General features: G+C 37.9%; 1 long non-coding RNA gene across 1 annotated transcript; it reads right to left on the minus strand.

The window, feature by feature from the left end:
* Positions 1 to 340: 340 nt before the first annotated feature.
* Positions 341 to 798, minus strand: LOC114479380 (uncharacterized). The gene is made up of 2 exons (XR_003675987.1): positions 655 to 798; positions 341 to 461 (listed from the first exon to the last, which is right to left on the minus strand). It is a non-coding gene; the product is annotated as an uncharacterized LOC114479380 (long non-coding RNA).
* Positions 799 to 6,114: the final 5,316 nt, after the last annotated feature.

Genomic DNA, 6,114 nt, shown 5'->3' on the forward strand with positions numbered 1-6,114 from the left:
CATGCCAATCAAAGGAGTCATGAATATGTAATTGAAGCGCAAAAAACCCGGAAAAATCTTGGTTTTACTCGCCACGCCCCCATTCACCAAACTAAAGCTGCTTGAAACCGAGGATCCAGAATATTTTTTTTTCCTTCAATTTGGCCCAAAGTGTTGTAATTAATCCCAAAGATCACTGCAAGACTAATGAAAAAAAAAAGCAATGGAAGGGCCACTTTAAACCGATAAAGATAGATAGGAAAAAGGAGCCGTTATGTGGGGGGGGCCTTATCTGGCTAGATAATTTAACAGCTTACTGCACTTGCCTTAGTTGTTGGAGCCATGAGGAGCCTGATCTTCCTTCCAGAAGCTCCTCCTCTACTGCTGAAGACCTTCATCAAGTTAGGTGTGTATTTGTCAACTTCTGCCAAAAATTTGGCTTGAAGTGGCAAAGTTGTTAGACGCATGAATTCTGCATTTATCTATAAGATATAGGGAAAAATGTGTTAATAGGAGAAGAAAGTAGTAATAACTTTCTAGCTTTGATATTTTCTGTGCTGAAAAAGGACAGACAATTTGAGGACTTAGAACAACAAAGTAATAATTGCTTTAAAATAATTTTGGAAAGCAGTTTTACAATCAGCAGAGAAGGGTTCAAAATGTCATAAAGCATACCTCACTCACTGTGAACAAGGCAGGCCATCTGTTCACTAACTCAGAGACTAAAGGAGAGTCCTGGACAACCTCTTGACGTCTGTAGGAAAAGGTCTTCTGCATTTTCTCCTTAACCACAGCCTCATTGTGTCTCTTTTTCACCTCTGTCAAGAGTGCTACTCTTTCATTTTCAAGACTCTCTCTTGTTTCACGGCAAGGGAGAGACGGGAGAAAGTTAACCTCTGCTTTTCTTGGTTTTTTTATGTTTGCAGCTGCTTTTTCTTGACCTTTGTGTTTGTTCTTGAGGGAGTTTACACTGACTTCTGGGTATCCAATCTTGCACAGTTTTGTGCGAAAATTGGCAACTTTTGTCTTTAGATACTGTTTCCATCCTTCATGGCCAGCTCGAGCTCCTCTTTCCCTCAAACATGGATGGACATGCACCAAGACCACAGCAGCCTCTTCAATTTGGGAGTCACTGGGGTATGCTGTGTATTTAAAGATATGTTCAGCCATGCCTTCAAGAATATCCATTCTTAGCTTTGGGGGAGGGGTAAGAAGAGTGCCCTTTTCTCTAAATTCTGCATTTGCTCTCTGAAGTAGAATTTCAGCAAAATATGAAAATTTGGGAACAATAAAGATTGGAGGCCATGCAGAGGTTCTTGACTCTGGAGATGGATCTAAAATGATCGTGTCTGCCAAACGAGTGCTCAGAGGGAAAACCATCCTCATCCAAGGATGGAGAGGTTGAGTTCACAGAGCTTTGGGATGTATTGGGAGATGTCAGTGGGGTGCTGCTGCTGCAAGATGGTAGAATCCCTGGAATGCTGGAGCTAGTTTCTTCACATGCAATAAATACCACTTTCACAGTATCCCTGTCTCTTATTTCACTTGTTGACATAAGATTGACATATTCATTTCCAAAATCATTATCTTTATACTGCAGTCTGAACTGCTCTACAAGTCCAAATGCAGTTTTTATCTCATAGATAAGTTGATCCACAGATGCTGGCATCCCTGACATCAGGGTAAGTTTTCTGGCATCATCTCCGCCTAAGACGACTCTCAAGTGGACAGGACTTGACATTTTCCACTTTATGTATTCTAGGGAACAAATACAGGACACAGAAGGTTAGGATAATATTTAATTACTGCAACTTAATTTAAGAACTTCAACTATGGTCATAGTTCTGTCTGACTTAAAGGGATAGTTCAACATTTTGGCAAATTGGCACATTGCCATAATCCCTAAAGTTTTAGGAATGGGTTTATTACGTTTGTCGGTGCCAGCTATTTTTAGAACGCCGGAGCAGAGCCGAAAGCTGCTCAGAGCTATGCTACAGAAGCTTATGGGATATCTTTGTTTCCCCTCATCAAATAAACAATCCAACTATTCTAAAAACGCTCTGGTGGGCAAGTTGTGACACCATGCTATGAGATAACGGAATGCTTTGAGAGAGTTTTAGAGGTAAATTCATGCAAAACCGCTGATGTGAGTTGCCTTCAATGATAAGTTTTTCTACAAGCAGTCTCTGTATTTACCTCGAAAACAATGAAGTAATGTTACATTGCACAAATACAATAGCGAGTGTCAGGCAGAGTTAATGTCTCACCTAAAATGTTTTTACATCAAGAAGTGTCACCAAAAAAAAAAAAAAAAAAAAAAAAAAAAATTGTACAAAGAGTTGCACAACACATTACGCAAATTTCCCCTCAATTTTTCCTTTAAGAGGCTATATTTAAGTTTTTGCCCTAAAACAAACATGATAGCCTCTTTAATTGACAATTTATGATGTAAACATCGTCTGATGAGCATACATAAGATGGAGAGAGGACAGACAGAAGTGGAGATTATAAATGGAGAATATATTGTTTTGGGTTTTTTTTACACTGACATCACTCACTGAATATAAAAAACATCTAACATTTACATTATTTAAAGAGGAATACAATTTAAATTCTTTTATGTTTATCAGGTTATTAATTTGTTACAACCCCATTTCATGAGACATTGAAAAAGAAGTTTCATTATAGACGTACCTTAAACAATAATGTGCCTTTTCAAAGTAACCATTCGTTTCACACCCACAGTGTAGTCACAGAGTGGATAAGCATCGGCCAGGTTTTCAAGATGAACCAGGGCAACCTCTCTATTAGGAGATGTAGTTAACTCATAAGCTCTGAAATGCTCACGATACCATGCACACAATACCCTTACAACAAAGCTCAAACCTCTTTCAACAATGCAGATTTGAAGGATCTCTGCAAACTCAGGTAAGCCACCTGTGGAACCATATGGAATAAGCATTCCAATTTTGTAGGACATGCCTTTAAAGGTTGCACTTTTGGCAAGATGCACATCACTGATATTAGGGTTATTCAGCCTAAGGCTGCCCGCTACTTCCTTGTTCATTACATCCACAGGAAACACAGAAACATTTTCAACTTCCAAAGCAGGTTTAAGATGTAATGCACTGATATGATATGCAATCATTTGCTGATGTTTAGTTGCTAATGTGAGCGGTATATTCTTGAAACAACTTGTGTGACGAGCAACTTTCTTAAAGAAGCTATGCTTGGCCTCGAACCTCATAGTCCACTGCCCTACCAAAGGCCCAAAACATTCTATCAATTGAGGGTAATGTTCAAGGAAGTGATGTTTTGGTATGAGTTTTGCTGGAAAAAGTTCCAAGAACCTGTCTCTGTGTTCTGTGATTTTGCAGTCTAAGTAGGCAATGGTTTCTTTATTATGAAGAGGGGCAACAGCGAGTTCAACTATTTCTTTTAAGTCAAGCAACACAAGCCAAGCAGGCTCTGCCTCTGGTATCAAGTCTCCTATTATAAATGGAAGCAATCTCAATAGATTCCAATTTTCATGGGCGTTACCCCCAATGGTCCTTCTAGAGGTGTAAGTGCGTGGTATAATATGAGGTTTATTAGTTCTGTCTCCCCATTTGTAAGGAAATTTCAGAATTAATTTGTTAAGAGTGTCAAGGCACAGATACTTTTTGGAGAAGATTTCACTGATGCAGAGGGCAATTTCAACGGGAACAACACCCTCAAATAAGTCATGGACTATATCAGGAGGGTAGCCTCGGGTAACATCAAAATGAGATAAATTCTTAGTAAAAAAACACTCTCTCTTTACTCCACAATAGATAGTTGAGTTCTCCCTTGCAAACTTTGCATGTGTTTCGTGTAGCTCTTTTGTACGCAAGTTAAAATGTCCTGACTGAACAGCCTTGTTCTGAATGTCTTTTTTCTCACCTGTACAAAACCTGCAGAAGTACACACCAGAGAAGCTTTCAATAAAGCCTGCAATCCCGTGGGCTCCTAAATTATCTGCAACGACTGACTGGACTGTGCCCTTCACGAACTCTCCAAGACCTGTAAAAAAAACACCATGTTTCTCTAAAATGATCAAATCCTGGAAAAGGGGCTCCAAAATTTTTTCATACCCATACAGCTTAACATCAGTACTCTTACATAAAACTGCTAGGTAGATGGAAGAAAGAGTTGAATGTGATCCAGGTGGTAAATTGTTCAAAATCCAATACACACCACAAAGTTTATGAGTTTTTCTGGATGTGCCTAAGGGATTGCACACCTCAAAGTCATCCACATATAGAGACACTGACAATTTCAAATCCTCCCCAGTAAAAAAAAATGTTCTCTTTAGAGTAAATTCCATCCCTTATTGATTTATAATGTACTACATCCAAGGTACTTTTCTGTATCTTGTGTGTATGGATTACACTTTCTAAAATGTCATGATTACTTAACAGACGCTGAAGAGATGGCAAAATAGGAATATACTGGTATGTCTTATTTGTCTTAAGGTCAAGGATGTACTCAACTGGGTTTACCACATTGAAATGTTTTTTATAATACTGTTTCCTTTTGTAGGCTGTAGCTAGGGGGCCATCTTTTGTAAAGGCTTTAACTAAAGGACAGGACTTGCACACTGTTTCAGCAAGCTCCTTGACAACTGACTCACTGACTGTAACAGAACATTTTTTAAGGACGTTACACAGACTATTAAATGTGACTGGTACAGATACAGAGCTTAACAGATAGTGTAATTCCTGAAGTAATTCATCAATGGCTGTAGCTGGTACAAAATGAACGTGCTCCAACTTTAATAAAACTGACGCTATATTCTGCTCAATAACTTTGGGAAGATCTTCAATACTAGAGGCATGTGTATCTACATCTGTTTCAGATTCTACATCTGTGTCTGCTGCACAAGAAACATCAATAACTGAAGTGTCTGATTCATGTAACCTTGCAACAACACTAACAACCTCAGCTCTAAAATCATTTACAGTATGGGGATTATGTTTCCTGTTTTTATGAGTATGAAATGTATTGTAAATGCTAGTTTTAAAAGAACAACCTTTGAACATGCATGTTACAGTTTCATGTCTTCTCAAATGTTCATTTACATGACTGAAGTAATCTCGTTCATTTGCAAGTTTAGGACATGTACACAACTGACATGAATATAGAGATAACTCGGATGGTTCTAAAGATGTTTGAGCTTTGTGAGTACGGTATATATGACTCAAAAGACTGTTCCAAAGTCTAAATGTGCATGGACAATTAGAATATGGGCAGCAATGCCTGAACCTGCTTCCATGATGGCCATGTTTTAGCTTGGAATGTTTAAGCAATTCATACCTACTTGGAACTGACTTTTTACATACTTTACATTCCCATACACCCATTCACATGTTCCACCTACAAAAGAGAGGAAAACCAAATCAACATTTAATAAAATCTAACATTTTAGCAGAAAACTGTGGCTTTATTAAGCTTCAACAATTGACAATACTATCAAATGTACTCACCTTATTTGAGAGGTTGCCCAACACGAGAGTTAGTCTTCGTTGATTTTGCCGTACGTAATGGTGATGTGCCCTGAGTAACAGGAAAAAACTAAATAAAACAGGAAAATCATTACATTTTAGTACCCAGTATGTATGGAAACAGGGTTAGGGTAAATATAATAATAATAATAATAATAAATAATAATAATAGAGATGTAACGATTAATCGTAAGGCAGTTAAAAATCAATTCATAGGTATCACGGTTGATATCGATTTTCTGACAATTGAATCGCAGTACTTTTTTTATCCAGAAGTGTTGGCGGCGGGCGAAGTCTGCTAATACTTTCTTTCTGGCTGCCTTCTACTCTTAAATATGTTAATGAATGATTCATTACCCCTTTAGCACCGAAAGAATATCTGTAATATTACTTGAATATCTGTAAAAGTCACGTTTTTCTATTAGCTCTGTCTGCTAGCATAGCTTCTCTTCTTCACTGCTAGAATATCTGCAAGCCAACCTACCACTGTGTTACCAGCGCCCTCTGCTGGTCCAAACAAATATGACATAAATCAGTGCAATGACGGTTTTTTTTTTTAAAGTCCAATTGTTAAGGCACAAAATACATTTTCAGTTGCACTTTAAAAAGAAAA

Source organism: Gouania willdenowi, chromosome 17 (genome assembly GCF_900634775.1).
Source record: "Gouania willdenowi chromosome 17, fGouWil2.1, whole genome shotgun sequence".
Classification (NCBI taxonomy): Eukaryota; Metazoa; Chordata; class Actinopteri; order Blenniiformes; family Gobiesocidae; genus Gouania; species Gouania willdenowi.